Source organism: Panulirus ornatus, chromosome 9 (genome assembly GCF_036320965.1).
Source record: "Panulirus ornatus isolate Po-2019 chromosome 9, ASM3632096v1, whole genome shotgun sequence".
Taxonomy (NCBI): domain Eukaryota; kingdom Metazoa; phylum Arthropoda; class Malacostraca; order Decapoda; family Palinuridae; genus Panulirus; species Panulirus ornatus.
Window position 1 is genome coordinate 14,093,815 of NC_092232.1, and position 20,000 is coordinate 14,113,814.

General features: G+C 48.6%; 1 protein-coding gene across 3 annotated transcripts in view; it reads right to left on the reverse strand.

Moving 5' to 3' along the window:
* The window catches only part of ChAT (Choline acetyltransferase), a 328,988-nt gene that overhangs the window by 180,477 nt on the left and 128,511 nt on the right, over nucleotides 1-20,000 (reverse strand). Inside the window, exon 1 of one of the 3 annotated variants that reach the window (XM_071664726.1) lies at nucleotides 2,711-3,266. The exons of the other annotated variants lie outside the window; for them this stretch is intronic. The gene's annotated coding sequence lies outside the window, so the exon portion shown is untranslated. Of the gene's footprint in view, nucleotides 1-2,710; nucleotides 3,267-20,000 lie in introns of those variants that run through there. 3 annotated transcript variants of the gene reach the window in all.

Consider the following 20,000-nt stretch of genomic DNA (forward strand, 5'->3'; position numbering starts at 1 on the left):
GGCGGCGGCGGAGGTGGCGGCGGAGGTGAGGGTGGTATACACACGGGAAGTGAGGGGTTTGGCCGGGGCTAACCCACCCACCCACAGCCCTTCAAAAACCAGACGACGCGCTAACTAACCATGGCCCCCCTAACCTGCTAACAAACACGTGTGACGCCGCTACGCTAACAAACAAACAAACAAACAAAGAAGCCTTCTCACAGCCTAAGTATTATAGGTGTTATTGATCAGAATAGCTGGAGACTCGCACTTAACCACGCGCACTAACAACGCGCTTAACCACAAGCACTAACAACGCGCTTAACCACAAGCACTAACAACGCGCTTAACCACAAGCACTAACAACGCGCTTAACCACAAGCACTAACAACGCTTTTAACCACAGGCACTAACTGAACGCGATTAGCCACAAGCACTAAGAACGCGCTTAACCAGACGCATAACAACGCGATTAACCACAAGCACTAACAACGCGCTTAACCAGGCGCACAAACAACGCGCTTAACCACAAGCACTAACTGTACGCGATTAGCCACAAGCACTAAGAACGCGCTTAACTAGACGCATTAACAACGAGCTTAACTAGACGCATTAACAACGCGCTTAACCACAAGCACTAACAACACTCTTAACCACAAGCACTAACAACGCGCTTAGCCAAACGCACTAACAACGCTTTTAACCAGACGCACTAACTGTACGCGCTTAACCAGCCGCACTAACAACGCGCTTAACCACAAGCACTAACAACACTCTTAACCACAAGCACTAACAACGCGCTTAACCAAACGCACTAACAACGCTTTTAACCAGACGCACAAACTATACGCTCTTAACCAGACGCATAACAACGCGCTTAACCAGACGCACTAACAACACTCTTAACCACAAGCACTAAGTGTACGCGCTTAACCAGACGCACTAACAACGCGCCTAACCAGACGCACTAAGAACGCGCTTATCCACAGGCACTAACTGTACGCGCTTAACCAGACGCACTAAGAACGCACTTAACCACAAGCACTAACTGTACGCGCTTAACCAGACGCACTAAGAACGCACATAACCAGACGCATAACAACGGGCTTAACCAGACGCACTAAGAACGCACATAACCAGACGCACTAACTGTACGCGCTAAACCAGACGCACTAACTGTACGCGCTAAACCAGACGCACTAACTGTACGCGCTAAACCAGACGCACGCACTAAGTGTACGTTTCTCAAAGACGTCGTCTGTCGTATACTCTCGCAGGCGAAACAAAGACGTTATGACACCCCCGCTCTCCTTCCTCCATCCCCCGTCGATCTGTCTCTTTTCCTTATATTCTCATTTCTTTCCAATCCCTCCTCCTCTTCCTTCTCCTCCTTCCTCCTTCCCCTAACCTCCTAGTCCCTCCTTTCAGTAAACCCGAGGCGTTTTAAGAGCTCAAACCACAGAAACAAAGCCAATCGTAAACCTCGTCATTACAGCCCGCGACGCGCCGCTCGCTCACTACACACACGAAAAGCTGGTACAAGGAAGTGCTCTTGTTACGTTCTGTACTTTGTACTAAGACATGAACTATGGTCCATGTACTACATTGTGACCTATGGTCAACACACCACAACATGTCCTATGGTCACTACACCACAACATGACCTATGGTCAATATTCCGAACGACACGAATCGTCTATAATTTCCCCAGCTATTATTGTTAGCCCGTGTGGGCGCCCAAAACTCGTATCTTTCATTCCGTCTTGTGTGAGGAAGTAATGACGAAGGTTTGCGAATGACGAACATTTAGGTACGAATTTTTCGATAAGGTTTAAGGTGGGGGACGGAAAAAAAAATATATGTATATATAATCTGGATTTCTGTGGAAGAAAAAAGTTTAAATGTTTTGCTTGAAGTTGCTGGAGATAGTAGTAATAGTAGTAGTAGTAGTAGTAGTAGTAGTAAACTACCTGGGAGTCGCTGAGGGTGTTGTAGGGCCACAGCGACAGCACTACGACGCTTGTATATATATATATACATACGTCCAGGACCTGATGCCTTTTGTAAACAAGCAAGTAGTGCAAGTTCTTGGTGTTGTTTTCAGCGAAACCCTTTCCAAAAAAAAAAGAAAAAAAGAAAAGGATAACTTTCTGCTATGGTTCAATCCGACGTTACGAGCGAATATATGAAATGATGAGTATCACTTTGTCTCAGCTGTTGTGGCAGTAACATTGCTCACTCGCAGTCCTATATCTGTGTATTTCTGGGACGCAGATCTATAATGTATCGCAAAAATGACAACGGTCAGTAATCAGAAATCTTGTAAAGAAACCCGAGAAAAAAAAGGAATAAACCGCACATACGCATTTTTTTTTTTTCCCCTTGCGATAACCATTAACATTACTAACGACCGGACTGGTGATTAGAGGAACGACGCTTAACTACGCATTGTTAACGTTGAATGCCACACCACTCCACCATCATGGCAGAGTCCGGGCGGTGTGGTGGCAGAATCACATTCGTGAGTTGGCGTTCGTGACAGATAGAAAGAGAGAGAGGAGGAGATGGGTCAGGTGATCAACCCGACAGGGGGTCCTCCGTCGCGATCGCCGCTACCACCGCTGCCGCCGCTCACACACACACACACACAAACACACACAACACAACAACACACACCCACACACGCACACCCCAGTGACGAACACTTAACAAACTACACTTCCAGGTTTACCTTAGACTCCGTCTTGTGGTGGCTCACCGCCCAGCCCCGCCCAGCTCCTGCCGACGCGGGCGTCAGAAGGCTGCAACGAACTTGAGAAACGCCACTTCGAGCGGCACCCTGCCACGAAACACTGACATCATCGCCGCTGCTGCTGCTGGTGCCGCTGCCGCCGCTGCCGCTGCTCGTGCGGCCAGGACCAGGACCAGGAGGCCACACCAGCGACACACCTGCATCGATCCGCAGATGGGCGGGGCCAGGAGGGGAAGTCCCAGGGTAGGAGGCCAGGGAGGGGCAGCGGAGAGACGGGAACACAGGCCGTGAGAGAGGGGTGCTGCGGTGGGAGGGGCCGCTCGCCCGCTCCCTCCGGTGAGAGAGAGAGTGAAGAGTGAGAGTGGAGAGAGGTACCGCGGTGAGAGAAGAGCAGAGTGAGCGGAGGAGGGCGACGGACGGAGGGAGGGGGAGTGAGAGGGGAGGAAGGAAGGAAGGAAGAGGGAGAGAGAGAGTGGGTGGAACAGGCGAGTGGTAAGGTAAGGGATAGAAGGTGGGAGGGGATAGAGAGAGAGAGAGAGAGAGAGAGAGAGAGAGAGAGAGAGAGAGAGAGAGAGAAGTAAGGAGGTGGTGTTACTGTAGACACAGAGTGACGGAGGGAGGGAGTGAGGGAGGGACCTCCGTAGTACCGAAGGGTGTGTACCGACAGATAGATAGACAGGCAGATAGACATACAGACAGAAAGACAGACAAAGTACAGAAACCCAAGGCATACAATAATTCCAACCGGTAGTAAACAATATGAAACCGAAGACAAGGGGAGGCAGAAGGCCTTGAAAACACCGAAAACATAAATAGACAAAAGAAAGAACGGGAAAAAGAAATTGATGGAAGAAAGAAAGAAAGAGAGAAGCAGGAACGATAGACAGAGAGGTAGACGCCCACACACACACACACACACACACACACACACACACACACACACACACACACGAGGAACGAGAATAAAGGAAAGTAAAACTCTGGCACAGGAAAGGGCGGGAAATTAAACCCAGGACTGGAGTGAATGGTACAATTATGCAGGAGTCCAGGCAGGAGGCAAGACCTACCACAGGAAACGGAGAAAGGAAGTTAACTTTTCCTCCTCAGGTGAGAGAAAGAGAAGTCCGCCAGCCCCAGCAGAGAGACCAGGGAGGACCGGAGGGAAAGATCGTGTAAAAAGAGAGAGAGAGAGAGAGAGAGAGAGAGAGAGAGAGAGAGAGAGAGAGAGAGAGGAGCAAATTAAGACCTCCAAATTTTGAAGGGAGGCGTGATGCAGGTAGAGAGAGAGAGAGAGAGAGAGAGAGAGAGAGAGAGAGAGAGAGAGAGAGAGAGAGAGAGAGAGAGAGGAGCAAATTAAGACCTCCAAATTTTGAAGGGGGACGTGATGCAGGTAGAGAGAGAGAGAGAGAGAGAGAGAGAGAGAGAGAGAGAGAGAGAGAGAGAGAGAGAGGGCGTGTACGGAGCATACCAGGAATAAGGTGTGGTCAGAGGAAGGGGGAGGAAGCTGCCGCCAGTCCTTTGGTCATAGGGAGGAACAGGGGAGAGAGAGAGTGGTGGAAAAGGGGGACTGAGGAGGAGGGGGGGAGAGGAGAACCCAGGTGCAGAGGGGAGAAAGGAGGGGAAAGATCGTGCAGCAGCAGCAGCAGCAGCTTAAACAAACCCGAGGTAGTGAGGGAGAAGGTGATCCCTCCCTCCCTCACTCTCCCAAGCCTGGAAATGAGGCCTACCCATCGGCAGGAGGAGGCAGATTGAAGAGAGATGATTGAGACGTCTTGGAGGAGGAAACTTGCGAGGATGTGAAGGAGCGCGGGAGACTCGTAAAGGGTGGCGGGGGGATGGGATGGCATAGGAGGGAAGTTGAAGCTGTTACAGGGAAGGAGGGAGGGGAGGGGGAGGATTGGGAGGAGGTGGTGGGAGGGAAGGAGGAGGAGGAGGAGTGAACTCCAGGTTGAACTTGTAGACATAAAGAACGCACTGGTGGATGTGTGTAACTCACTGGTGGATGTGTGTAACTTACTGATGGATGTGTGGAACTCACTGGTGGATGTGTGTAACTTACTGATGGATGTGTGTAATTCTAATGGATGTGTGTAACTCTGATGGATGTGTGTAACTCACTGGTGGATGTGTGTAACTTACTGATGGATGTGTGTAACTCTGATGGATGTGTGTAACTCTGATGGATGTGTGTAACTCTGATGGATGTGTGTAACTCACCGATGGATGTGTGTAACTCACTGATGGATGTGTGTAACTCACTGGTGGATGTGGGTGTAAGTCACTGATGGTTGTGCGAAACTCACTGGTGGGTGTGTGTAACTCACCGATGGATGTGTGTAACTCACCGATGGATGTGTGTAACTCACTGGTGGGTGGGTGTAACTCACCGATGGATGTGTGTAACTCAGTGATGGGTGTACGTCAGGAACGGTTGGAGTGACGATGGATGATGACAGCGTTTGTGTGTGTTGGCATAGTGTGTGTGTGTGTGTGTGAGAGAGAGAGAGAGAGAGAGAGAGAGAGAGAGAGAGAGAGAGAGAGAGAGAGAGAGAGCCAGCCAAAGCTGAAGAAATTTACAATATATTGAAGAATGAGACTATGATAAAGAGGTTCATGCAGACTTGTTTCCCTAATTCCAAGTGACACAAACTCTCATCGTATACGAAAAAAAAAAAAAAATAAACTCCCTCCTCCTTGTACCGTCGTGTGATACAAACGTGGACGAAACAATCTGACACACGACACCTTACTGGATGAACGTGACTGGAAGACAAGAAGAAGAACGCTCAGTCTGTCTTTAGATTTGTCAGGCAGATTTTTAAAGGCGCTTTGTCACCTGCCCTGATGCTGCTCCTGCTGCTGTGCTGCTGCTGTGCTGCTGTTGTGCTGCTGAAGCTGTGCTGCTGAAGCTGTGATGCTGCTGTGCTGCTGTGCTGCTGCTGTGCTGCTGTGCTCCTGCTGTGCTCCTGCTGTGCTGCTGTGCTGCTGCTGCTGTGCTGCTGCTGCTGCTGCTGCTGTGCTGCTGCTGCTGCTGCTGCTGTGCTGCTGTTGTGCTGCTGCTGTACTGCTGCTGTGCTGCTGCTGCTGTGCTGCTGTTGCTGTGTTGCTGTGCTGCTTTGCTGTGCTGCTGTGCTGCTGCTGCTGTGCTGCTGCTGTGCTGTGCTCCTGCTGCCGTGCTACTGCTGCTGTGCTGTGCTGCTGTGTTGCTGCTGCTGTGCTGCTGCTGCTGTGCTGCTGTGTGCTGCTGCTGCTGTGCTGCTGCTGCTGTGCTGCTGTGTGCTGCTGCTGCTGTGCTGCTACTGTGCTGCTGTGCTGCTGCTGCTGTGCTACTGCTGCTGTGCTGTGCTGCTGTGTTGCTGCTGCTGTGCTGCTGAAGCTGTGCTGCTGCTGTGCTGCTGTGCTGCTGAAGCTGTGCTGCTGCTGTGCTGCTGTGCTGTGCTGCTGCTGTGCTGCTGTGTTGCTGCTGTGCTGCTGTGTTGCTACTGTGCTGTACTGACATGTCGTAAAAGATCGCTCGAGTGATACTGGCGGATGGAGGGGAGAAACGCTGAAGGGAAGGTGGTGGTGGTGGTGGTGGGGGATAATTCTAATGTGTGTGTTTTTTAGCGGTTTTATTTATTTTTTAGCGGTTTTATTTATTTTTTGCGGTTTTATTTATTTTTTTAGCGGTTTTAGTTATCTTTTAGCGGTTTCATTTATCTTTTTTGCGGTTTTATTTATTTTTTTAGCGGTTTTATTTTTCTTAGCGGTGTTTTATAGCGGTTTTATTTATTTTTTAGCGGTTTTATTTATTTTATTTATTTTTTGCGGTTTTATTTATTTTTTTAGCGGTTTTAGTTATCTTTTAGCGGTTTCATTTATCTTTTTTGCGGTTTTATTTATTTTTTTAGCGGTTTTATTTTTCTTAGCGGTGTTTTTTAGCGGTTTTATTTATTTTTTAGCGGTTTTATTTATATTTTTAGCGGATCTATTTATTTTTTTGCGGTTTTATTTATCTTTTAGCTGTTTCATTTATCTTTTTTGCGGTTTTATTTATTTTTTTAGCGGTTTTATTTTTCTTAGCGGTTTTATTTGAGGATTATTATTCGGAGAGAGAGAGAGAGAGAGAGAGAGAGAGAGAGAGAGAGAGAGAGAGAGAGAGAGAGAGAGAGAGAGAGAGAGGGGGGGAAGGAGGTGATTTTTCCAGAGGCGGAGGAGTCCGGAAAGAGCTTTTGGAGGTCGCAACACGACCTTTTCTTCCACCAGTTGATGAGGTGCTGTACGACCTTTGTGATGCACCTGGTAAGCTGACGAGCGGCTTTTGAGCACCGAGTAAACTGACGTGCGAGTTTTCAGCACCTGGTGAACTGACGTGCGAGTTTTCAGCACCTGGTGAACTGACGTACGAGTTTTCAGCACCTGGTGAACTGACGTGCGAGTTTTCAGCACCTGGTGAACTGACGTACAAGTTTTCAGCACCTGGTGAACTGACGTACGAGTTTTCAGCACCTGGTGAACTGACGTACAAGTTTTCAGCACCTGGTAAACTGACGTACGAGTTTTCAGCACCTGGTGAACTGACGTACGAGTTTTCAGGCCCTGGCAAACTGACGTACGAGTTTTCAGCACCTGGTAAACTGACGTACAAGTTTTCAGCACCTGGTAAACAGACGTACGAGTTTTCAGCACCTGGTAAACTGACGTACAAGTTTTCAGCACCTGGTAAACTGACGTACGAGTTTTCAGCACCTGGTAAACTGATGTACAAGTTTTCAGCACCTGGTAAACTGACGTACAAGTTTTCAGCACCTGGTAAACTGACGTACAAGTTTTCAGCACCAGGTAAACTGACGTACAAGTTTTCAGCACCTGGTAAACTGACGTACAAGTTTTCAGCACCTGGTAAACTGACGTACGAGTTTTCAGCACCTGGTAAACTGACGTACGAGTTTTCAGCACCTGGTAAACTGATGTACAAGTTTTCAGCACCTGGTAAACTGACGTACAAGTTTTCAGCACCTGGTAAACTGACGTACAAGTTTTCAGCACCAGGTAAACTGACGTACAAGTTTTCAGCACCTGGTAAACTGACGTACAAGTTTTCAGCACCTGGTAAACTGACGTACAAGTTTTCAGCACCTGGTAAACTGACGTACAAGTTTTCAGCACCTGGTAAAATGACGTACAAGTTTTCAGCACCTGGCAAACTGACGTGCAAGTTTTCAGCACCTGGTAAACTGACGTGCAAGTTTTCAGCACCTGGTAAACTGACGTACAAGTTTTCAGCACCTGGTAAACTGACGTACAAGTTTTCAGCACCTGGTAAACTGACGTACAAGTTTTCAGCACCTGGTAAACTGACGTACAAGTTTTCAGCACCTGGTAAACTGACGTACAAGTTTTCAGCACCTGGTAAACTGACGTACAAGTTTTCAGCACTTGATAAAGTGAGGGACAAATTTTCAGCACCTAGCAAACTGGCGTGCGACTTTTCAGCACAGAGTAAACCGACGCACAACTTTTCAGCACCTACTGAACTGACGTATGACTTTTCATCACATGAACTAACGTACGACTTTTCAGCACGCAGTGAACAGACGTGCGACTTTTTTTTCTTCTTAGCACAGAATCATTGCGAACAGAGCCACACCAAACCAGCAGTCAGGTCTTGTTTAAGTAATCATTGTTAAGAAAGTGATTACATTCAATTCCAGACGTAATGATCACAGCTGATTACTGAGGAAATGAATTCTTTGGTTCAGGAGAAGCAAACTGACCTCTCGATTATTCTACTCATTGCCAACTCTTTTTCCATCAATGGATTTTTCTTCTGTTCCAAACGTATTCGTCGTTTCCCGCGTTAGCGAGGGCGCGCCAGGAGCAGACGAAGAAAGACTGCATTCGACTCACCATCCAGTCTCTAGCTGTCATGTGAATTGAACATGGCTGCTATATCTACACACACACACACACACACACACACACACACACACACACACACATATACGCACACACACACACACACATATATACACACATATATATACACACACACGCGCACACACATACACACAAACACACACACACACACACACACACACACACACACACACACACACACACACACACACACATTCGTTTATTTAGTACTGCCCATTAGTTACATTTAGTACTTAGCACTATATACACAAAGCTGACTGCACGAGATCAATCACTCGGTCCCTATACAACCTCCCCCTTTTTTTTTTTTCTATCTCCCTCCCGCATCCTCTACTGTGCTGTAGTTTATGGTGACATAAAGCAAGGTAAGGTAAACAACAGCTTGAATCTCTGTCCTTTATCCTTCATCCAACCCAGGTGTGCGTGTGTGTGTGTGTGTGTGTGTGTGTGTGTGTGTGTGTGTTTACCTATTTACCTATTTGTATAGGACGGGGAGAGAGAGAGAGATCTACAATTATGGGGGTCTCCTGAACTTGTATTGTTATATTAGCTATTTGTAACTCCCTATTTGTACTGTACGAGGAGAGAGTTCAATATTCGTAGGGACCCTCCACTGATATTCATGTATGCTGTCTGAATTTACTACGCCCTCTCTCAAGTTTATCTCCTTCGTCCATCACTCTCTGTTATAAATGTACTTACTCAGTGCCTCCTTGCTAACAAGTTTCTCTCTAAATTTCATTTTGTTATGGCCTTTGGTTCTTATATCTCTACATCTCTTGAGGATTTGTTCTTTCTCTCTCTGTATTATCAATCTTCTTGGCAAACTTTGAGGTTTTGTGTGTAATGGCCTATTTGCTATGGATGGGTTAGAGTGGTAGATAGCAGTTCTATAGACACCTTTAAGAATAGACTTGATAAACAATTCGCTTTAGATTCCACGGCTAAGATGATTTGAGACTCCTTAAGTTTTACTGACAGTTCGCAGATTTTTCTCTTTGCATTATCTGATCCCATTCTAAGTTTCTCCTGACGAATCTATGACATTCTGATGTCTCATACAGCCACAGACAACCTCGAGAGGATCTTGATGGCCTGTTGCTGTCTGAATTCCTTTGTTTATCTTTGTATTCTAAGCGCATGTGCTACTCCCTCAACGTTTGCGATGAAGGTAAACGTTTCTTCGGTTGTGATGTTACGAGAGAAGGCTATAATATGGTGTGAATCCACAACCAGGGCAGATCATAACTGCACACTCGAGACTTGTGTTTGACACTTAAGTTAATCATCTCTTGACGATCGAAACCTTTTTCTTTTTCTTTTGACGTTTTTGATTCTCGACTGAAGTCAGACGAAACATGAAAGGCCGTTATGAAAACATGGATGACGTACGACATGATTGTAAACGTTGTTGTGAAATAGTGACACCCTCAGAGCGTTTATAACACTGGAAAGGATTTATATGACGTGTTTGGAAGCAGTGACGTCATACGACACTGACGAAGTCGAGGGAAGATCCTCTGGCTGGATTTGCGAGTAAAATCTGTTTTTGTGATACAACGAACGATTAGAACACAAGCGTTCGACCAGTCCAGAGAAGAGACTCGTAGAGTCTGCCAGGGTTAGGTTTTAATGAGCAAAAAATGTATCCTTTATTAATCCACTTCTTATTATACGTACCTTTTACTGGCACTTTCTGTAATCATAGCTGAGGAAAAGCGTGGAAATGATTTTATCTTAATAAGGATCGAGGAAAAAGGGGCAAAAAAAAAAATCCTACCCCTTTTTTTTTTTTCGTCTGTGTAATAATGGACGAGGGAGACTAACAATCAGGTGTGAGTGAGGGAGGATCTCCCTGGGTGAAAGGCCATTCCTCCTTAAGTGACGAGGGAGATGGTTTCTAGGTGAAGAGGAGGTGTGTGTGTGTGTGTACAGAGGTTCAGAGCAGGTCTTTTTCTATGGAGTTTGAGAGGAATTTTTCTTTTTTTCTTTTCTTTCATATGAAGTTGGGGTTGGAGGTCTGTCTATAGGAGTTGAGAAGATGTCTCTCTGAAGAGAGGTCTTATTATTGAGACTGAAAAGAAGGAGGAGGAGCGGGGTCTTTCTATAGATTTTGAGAGGTCTTTCTGTAGAGGTTTAGAGGGGGGGTCTGTCTTTCTATAAGGGGTTGAGAGGGAGGTCTTTTCCATAGAGGAAGAGAGGTCCTTTTTTTCTATATAAAGATGAAGAGCCAGTCTTTCTTTAGAGGTTGTAAAAAGGCCTCTCTAGAGGAGGTCTTTCTATAATGGTTTGAGAGGTGGTCTTCAGAGATGGGAGGGGAAGTGTTATGGAAAAGGATGAAGCTCTACAGCTGTACAGTTTCTTTATGCATGAAGCTGGACAGCTGTAGACGAGCGTGGTGGCTCCCTCGAGGTGTGTTAGTCCTTGAGAAGAAGGACTTCCTGGCAACTCCTACGGGACGACCCGCCTTCCCTCTAGGGAGGAAGCAGTAGAACTGGGACCGCTTTGGGAAGAAAGGAAGCTGTGGGCTTCGAGGGGAGGAGGTGATGGGCTACGAAGGGTGATGGGAGGCAATGGGCTGGAGAGGGAGAGGAGAGGCGGTGGGCTCAGGAGGGAGATGGGAGGTTATGGGTTGCGAGGGAGAGGAGAGGCAGTGGGCTAGGGAGGGAGAGGAGAGGCAATGGGCTTCGAGGGGCTCTCATTAGAAGGAGAGGAAGAAGTGTTCCCTGCGACAGAAGTGGCTCTCAAGAACGCTGTTGGGCAGGTCCTCGTGTCCGTCAGTACTGTGAGGGCCTCACCCACTCGTGGTGACGGGCGGGTGTGGCTCCTGTAACATGGCCATGAGGTGGGTGAGCGAGTCTCCCGTCTCTGAGCCATGAGGAGGACTGATGGAGTTGCCATACAAACAGCCATGAAGAGGTACATTATTCATTTATCATTATTATTAATCCTCAGGATTCGTTTCACAAAAGGGGCCATGGAGCGATATTTCCAGGATCTCCCTCTGCCATCTAGAGGCTCATGCAGCTGCAAGATGACACTCCACTCAGTAGCAGGGTCAGGATGGACTCGATTGAAGTGAGGAGTTCTTTGACGAGACCATACTCGGTTTCGTCAAATACCAATCATACAGCCTCGCCGAAGTCCAGGACCTGGACATGCAAGAAGGTGCGAGGCGTGCAAGGGATAGAGCGCTCGTGCGAATTGGAACGATGCTGTTTATAGAGGACGACGTGCCGTCAATGAACTGAACCAGGGCAGAAACCAAAGAAAGGTCTTTAGGGCCTTGTGGTTAGGGGTCTGGTTTCAGTGCATAATAAATGACAGCTAGAGGGTACAAGTAAGCGAATGAGGCCATTTTTTCGTTTGTTTTTGGCGCTACCTCGGTAAGGCGGACAATTACGAATATGTGTATGTATATATGTATGACAGAATATTGACCTATTTGTATTAAGACAGTCACTGGACATTCTTATATTGTTCATTGTTTACTTTCCTTTGTTATTCTTGATGTAGGTATGATATGAAGGAGGAAAAAGCAGACAATTACCCCATACATCAGCACAAGGAAAACAAATCTACAAACAGCAAACAAAAAAGATAGAAACAAGGATGCCATACAGAGTTTTAGAAGCGTTCCCCCAACCACCCAACCTCCGCCTGGCACTGAACCCAACACCCTCCCTTCCTCACTCCTCCGCCCCTCCTCCCACCTCCCTCTCACCGCAGAATGACACTGCTAATGTTCCTAGGAATGATCCTTGGATTAGACCAGGAATGGTTGACGACCGGGAATCGAGGAATTGAGGGGTGAGAACACCGGGGTCTGGACGCCTTACATCCCCATTGTCTGGAATTAGCTCCTCTCTGTGGACTACAGCACAGTTCGAGGGGCGCGGGGAGGGGCGTGGGCGCGCTCACTCGTAAGGGTGGAGGGGGTGTTCACTGGCGGAGGCCCTTGGGGCGGAGGGGGAGGAGAAGGAGCTCATTCATGGGGTATGTTCACTTGTCGGTGGTTCGCGTGCGAGGGGGGAGAAGAAGGCTCACTGGTGAGGGTCGTTGGTGACTGGGGTTGGACATCCTGACGTCAGGGGTGTTTGCGTTGGTGAGGTAGGTCATCAGTTGCCTCCTGTCATAGACAATCATCATCCAAACACACACACACACACACACACACACACACACACACACACACACACACACACACACACTACCGAAGGCAGACGACATTAATGGCGTTTTGTAAGTCTGTGATGGGCCGGTCGTCAGCCCAAATACCAAGTAGTACAGATATTGCCAACTCGATTATTTTTTTTTGGGGTCCCTCACACGACCCCATGAGTTTATTCCATCTATTGGAAGCCTACTAGTGCCAACCTCACCTAAGGGATCCCAATTCCACTTCGTCTTCGGGATCCTGTTTCCAACTCCTCTTGGATGATTAATTAACCTGGAAGTAACACGAGTCACATAGGGTTGGAATCCAATAAAGAGAAGAAAATTCCCTGTGATTAGACATTGAACAAGTGAGGAAAGTCTCATTATTCTTGAAATATATTGATTCCAAAGGAAGAATTGGGAATACGACTCCAATAAGAGGAACTGCTGGAGAGCTATGGTTTATATTTCAATGAAACTCGGTGATCTGAGACCCAGGTTAAACGAGGTGATGGTTAAGCTTTTAACGAAATGACTCCTGAGTGAAGAGGGTGTCTGGGTTAACGAGGAGTGGCGGGGGGGTTCATAGCCTAGTTAGGTCAGTAAATAAGCTCAAAACTAGCTGTGGATCGTTGATATTATGGTTAAACGATTGTTTAATCTGTTAAGATTCGTTTAGACAAGTTATGTGCAGTTGAAATGCAAGTTCAACGAGTCCTAAATGATGACAATTGGTGCCAAACGAGTCCCAGAGAGTTCTGAGAATTTGTGGCCACTTGAAGCAGAATCCTTTGAACGAAATGATTGCATCTCATCTAAAATAAAGTCGAAATAATACAAATATTTCATTTTTTCTCTTTTCTCGTTTTTTGATGGGATGGATGGATGGTTGAGGGGAGGCGCAGATGGATGGATGGATAGTTGAAGGGGGGCGCGGATGGATGGATGGATGGATGGATGGTTGGGGGGAGGTGCGCATGGATGGATGGATGGTTGAGGGGAGGTGCGCATGGATGGATGGATGGTTGAGGGGAGGTGCGCATGGATGGATGGATGGGGGGAGGTGCGGATGCATGGATGGATTGATGGATGGATGGTTGGGGGGAGGTGCGGATGGATGGATGGATGGTTGGGAGAGATGCGCATTATACTTGTTTCGGTTACAGTTTCAATCTGTCGTCAGACGATCTCGCCTCAGTCACAGGCAATGTCATTAATCCATCGATCATGTCTCCAGTTGATGTAGTTCTCCACCACTTCACATGGTGGTCGTGCCAGCCACGTCCGTTGTCATCTGTATACCATCTCTTACCCCAGTCTGACAACATGTTAAGGTGACCTCTTAAGCTACGACGGTACGACCCTTGAGCACGACGGTACAACCCAGGAGCACGACAGTACGACCCTTGAGAACGACGGTACAACCCAGGAGCACGACGGTACAACCCAGGAGCACGACGGTACGACCCTTGAGCACGAAGGTACAACCCTTGAGCACAATCACTGAGCATGATGGTACGACCGTTGAGCACGACGGTACGATCCTTGAGGACGACGGTACGACCCTCATTTAGCACGACGGTACGACCCATGAGAACGACGGTAGAACCCTTATTAAGCACGATGGTATACGACTCATAAGATGGTTTGATTTTCTGACCTGACCTTTTTAATGCTCGGGGTTGAAAGGTTAGGTCATCATTTAAAGGTCGTGCTCAAGGGTCAGTCGTAGCGTAGATATCTGACGCCAGTCTGTGTGACTGGCGTAACCTGTTAACAATATACGCCAGTCACCAGTCTGACACAGTCTGTGGCCCTCCTCCTCTCCTCTGTGACTGTCACCAGGTGATCTAGCGTGTCACCTGGTCACACTCCATCACTACTCCATGCCTCAGTCCATCTTGCTTCACCTTCCTCCTTCCCCTTTACTCCATCCTTTCTTGTCCTCAACGGTCATACTTCCTTCAGACTTCCTCCCCTCTTACTGCTCTCATCAAAGCAGGGCGGGGGAGTCCACCTCTGTCACTCTCCAGGGAGGGAGGGATGACTCTACCTCCATCACCCTGCAGGGAGGGAGGGATGACTCCACCTCCATCGCCCTGCAGGGAGAGGAGGAGGAGGAGGAGGAGGAGGAGGAGGAGGAGGATGACTACACTTCCATGGCCCTGCAGGGGAGGGAGGGATGACTCCACCTCCATCACCCTGCAGGGAAGGAGGGATGACTCCACCTCCACCGCCCTGCAGGGAGAGGAGGAGGAGGAGGACTCCCCCTCCGTCACCTTTCCATCATATAACCAACCCTTACTCCTCCGACATAACTCTCCTCCCTCCCTCTTCCATCACCATGCATTCCCTCCCAATAACAACCCATAATAGAGCCACTCCCCTCTCTCTCTCTACCTCCACCACCCTCAACCACCCAATACCACCACCTCCGGTTGCACCCTATTGCCCTCGCATCTCATGATGGACCATAGAACAAGAAGGAAAAAATGAAAGCGTTGGAGGGAAAAAACAAAAGAAAAAAAGGAAAGTGGAAGATGCGTGATTCAGCCGTTCACTTCCTCCCTCAGAGCCACGAAACTGAGGTTAGTCGAAGGTGCACGACGACAGGAGGGAGGTACCTCTCCTTCGGTAGCCCGCCACGCCTGGTCGATAACGCAGTGGCATTTGTCTATGCATGAAATGGACGGACGGACGGACGGACGGACGGCCCGCGTCGCTAAACCGGCCTGGTTCTTACCTCCGTCCTGATCTGGGGCAACCAAACCCCCAAATCCAAACCCCTTAGGATTGAAGTCTGTTTCAGTAGGAGAGTCTGGAAGGAATGCTCTACTGAGGCCTAGCTAATGTGTGGTTAGGTAGGGTTGGGTAGGGTTTCCAGGCAAGGGTAGGGTCGCGTTCCTAGGTAGGGTAGGGTAGGGTTCCTAGGTAGGGTAGGGTAGGGTTCCTAGGTAGTGTAGGGTAGGGTTCCTAGGTAGGATGAGTTAGGTTTCTGAGGTAGTGTAGGGTAGGGTTCCTAGGTAGTGTAGGGTAGGGTTCCTAGGTAGTGTAGGGTAGGGTTCCTAGGTAGTGTAGGGTAGGGTTCCTAGGTAGTGTAGGGTAGGGTTCCTAGGTAGTGTAGGGTAGGGTTCCTAGGTAGTGTAGGGTAGAGTTTCTAGGTAGTGTAGGGTAGGGTTCCTAGGTAGTGTAGAGTAGGGTTCCTAGGTAGTGTAGGATAGGGTTCCTAGGTAGTGTAGGATAGGGTTCCTAGGTAGTGTAGGGTAGGGTTCCTAGGTAGTGTAGGGTAGGGTTCCTAGGTAGTGTAGGGTAGGGTTCCTAGGTAGTGTAGGGTAGGGTTCCTAGGTAGTGTAGGGTAGGGTTCCTAGGTAGTGTAGGGTAGGGTTCCTAGGTAGTGTAGGGTAGGGTTCCTAAGTAGTGTAGGGTAGGGTTCCTAGGTAGTGTAGGGTAGGGTTCCTAGGTAGTGTAGGGTAGGGTTCCTAGGTAGTGTAGGGTAGGGTTCCTTGATGGCTCCGTTTAAGCGATGTAGAGATACATACTGTACAGTTGGAAGGGCATTGTCTGGCCAGCGGCTCTTTCCTTTAACGGGCCAATACAACGGAAACGGAACCCCGTCCCGTCCCCATTTTTTGAGACCCAATTTACCTGATTCTATTCTTATTCTGTTCGTATTATTATCATCATCATCATCATCATCATCATCATTATTATTATTATTATTATCATTATTATTATTATTATTATTATTATTACTATAATTATTATCTTTATTGATAATGTTATTATTGTCATTATTATTATTACTATTATTATTATTATTATTGTAATCATTATTATTGATTAATATTATTATCATTATTTTATTATTATTACTGTTACTGATATTATTGATGATAATAATAATAATGATAATAATGATAATAATAATAATAATAATAATAATATTATTATTATTATTATTATTATTATTATTATTATTATCATCATCAAACAGGTGACCAGTGCGTCATCTGGAGATGCCACAATATTAACGAACAAAATAAGTGAAGAAAATAAGAAGCCAGCCTGCTGGCCTGCTGGCTGGACGACCCCTGTGACGTAGTGCCACAGTTGATTGGCCTGCTGTACCACGTGTGGCGGTCGTTAAGGACGAACTTCCCCAGGTTAAAACTCGGGAAATCTGGCCTTAACGCTTTTGTGGATTATCGCTTTCATCGGCCGATTCCTTCAATTAGGTTTCATTGGCAAGGATCAGACGAGGTCATCCAGGGTTGGGGGGGGGTCATCACTTGCCCTCGTGTGTGTGTGTGTGTGTGTGTGTGTGTGTGTGTATATATATATACATGTGTGTGTGTGTGTGTGTGTGTGTGTGTGTATGTATGTATGTGTGTGTGTGTGTGTGTGTGTGTGTGTGTGTGTGTGTGTATGTGTGTGTGTGGGTGGGTGGGTGGGTGTGTGTGTGTGTGTATGTGTGTGTGTGTGTGTTGGTCATCAATCATAGGTGGTTACAGTATTCAAGTCTTGCTTGTCATCCTCATGTGACTCCTTCAGTCATCCATGTGCAGCTTCCATAAACACGTCCTCCCATGTTCGTAGTGTTAACCTATCTATTTGTCTCCTTCAGGTTAACTTTCCCCTCCACCCACTTGTTTACATTAGCTGAGACGACACAGACAACCGAAGGGCCTGATCAAGGCCATCCCATTAGCACAATACATACCTTAGACCAAGCCAGATACCCATCTTATCGACCAAAAACCCTAATGGAGGATGAACAGCTGGGTTGATTGTGGACCGACAACCGCAACCAGAATTCGAACCTACGCGCTCGACCCTGGGCATGCATGAATGCGTCACGGTCTCCACGGAGGTCCCCCCCAGCGTTCGTTGCCTGGCCTTTACCCACATTACCACAGAAGCTCTTTTGTGGCCTTAGATAACCGAAGGCTTTTTAGATAAGAATAGACAAGCGCCAAACCGAACCACACTGTTACATCCTCCGTTGTTACTGTGAGCAGGAGTGTAACATGCGTGTAGGTGTGTGGCAACCCATCCCTAGATGTGTCCCGTGTGGTGGAGTGGATGGGGAGAGGATACTTCGAGGCCCTCCACCTCAGCGGGGCCTGCTTAGTGAGGTGTGGAGGGAGCCCTTCCTTCCATCGGATCCTGGTCAATGAGGTATCGGGGTCACGAAGTCGAGGGAAGGGGACGAAGGTGGAGGCGTCACCCCCCCCACAGGACCTGTGGAGAGGGAGATGTAAGGGGGCCCTACTCGTCAGTACATCATTGGGGCTGTGATAGGTGTTGGGGAGGAGAGGGGGCGCGCGAAGGCCCCTTACATAGGACGGCACCAGGGGGGCAGGGGCCTGTGGAGGAGGATGTGTAGGGTGGGGAAATGGGGTGGGGGTGTAATGGTCCTTCACCCTGACACACAAGCTGGGTCGTGGTCAGGGAAGGGGGGAACATTAGTGGGCCTTTCACTCTGGCACCAAGGAACTCATAGTAGGGTCGTTCTGTTCTAGCGGTCAGGGGGGCGTGGGGCTCCTATATCAGGACACTGACACGCCTGTAGTCAGGGCTGAGGCATGGAGCCCTCGCCATCCTCACCCTAATGCGCCTCTGGTCAGGGATGAAGCGCAGTGGGGCCCCATCACTGGCATGCCTGTGGTCAGGGCTGAGGCGTAGGGCCCTTGCCACCATCGCTCTATCCCGCTTGTAGTTAGGGATGAGGCGTGGAACCCCTTCACTGGCGTGCCTGTGGTCAGGGCTGAGGCGTGGAACCTCATCACTGGCGTGCCTGTGGTCAGGGCTGAGGCGTGGAACCCCCTTCACTGGCGTGCCTGTGGTCAGGGCTGAGGCGTGGAACCCCCCTTCACCGACGTGCCTGTGGTCAGGGCTGAGGCGTGGAAACCCCCTTCACTGGCGTGCCTATGGTCAGGGCTGAGGCGTGGAACCCCCCCTTCACTGGCGTGCCTGTGGTCAGGGCTGAGGCGTGGAACCCCCCTTCACCGGCGTGCCTGTGGTCAGGGAGGAGGAGGCGTGGGGCCCAGAAGACTAGCGCGCCTGTGGTCAGGGAGGAGGCGTGGTGGGTGGCAGGCAGGCCGGTACCAGGGTAGGCGTGGCGTCCCCCCTCGCTAGCTAGTACAGCCTATCGATCCACCTGCACCGGGAGAGGCGTGTCCTTTGTAAAGCAACACTGCCACTAATGAATTAACGGCGAGGGGCACACTGCCGCCAGTATGCGGGCACAAAGGCGCTAAGTGACAAGTGGATATTGGACACTTGGCACGCTCTGCTGGACGCATGTGGTGTCATGGACTCCTGTGACGGGATGTGGTGTCAAAGACTTTGTTGTCGGCATGTGGTGTCAAAGGCCCCTGGGAGGGGACATGGTGTCAAAGACTTTGTTGTAGGCATGTGGTGTCACAGGCCCCTGTGAGGGGACATGGTGTCAAACACTTTGTTGTTGAATTGTGGAGTCAAGGCTAATATCTAAAGGGATTTAGTACCAACGTCTCCATTGCACTAATTCGGTATCAGTGGTTCTCTTGAGGGATATTAGTGTCAAAAAACCGCTAAAGATAAGTCTGTTAGACCCATGTCAATATTCAAGAATAGATGACGACCAAGGTCCTCTTTAGGGGATATATAGGCAAAGACTCTCTTTAAGACAATGTCATAGACGATACTGGAATCTATATCGGCGGAGTGTGACGCTAGACGTTTCGCCATAGACTCCCTTCTGAGGGAGGGAAGTTTCCACGAATCGTAGTGGTGGTAGGGACTTCACTGGACCAGGAGTCGTGGTGAAGTGTTACGCTGGCGGAGTCACGATATCCATAGACCAGACAGACAGCTGGGGGGTCGTGCTGTCAACACTTGCGGCGACGCCTCCGTCAGTAGACAGGCTCAGGCAGGAGTGAGTTAGACGTAGATCATGAGTTGAGATGGAGGAGAGGAGAGGAGAGGGGTAATGGGATCTGTATGCTATGGATGGAAGGCTCAGGGACACTGTGGTCGCGCACGACCCTGGGCACTGACATTATCTCAACCCATCCCACTTTAAAAGGAAGACGCTGTGACTTTACGGCAGCTGTTACTTTAGGGGGAAGCTCCTGTAAGGGACAGCTCTCGCCCCATTGCTTAGGGCGGAGCTGTTATCAAGGAGAACTTGCACTTAGGGAACCAGGGA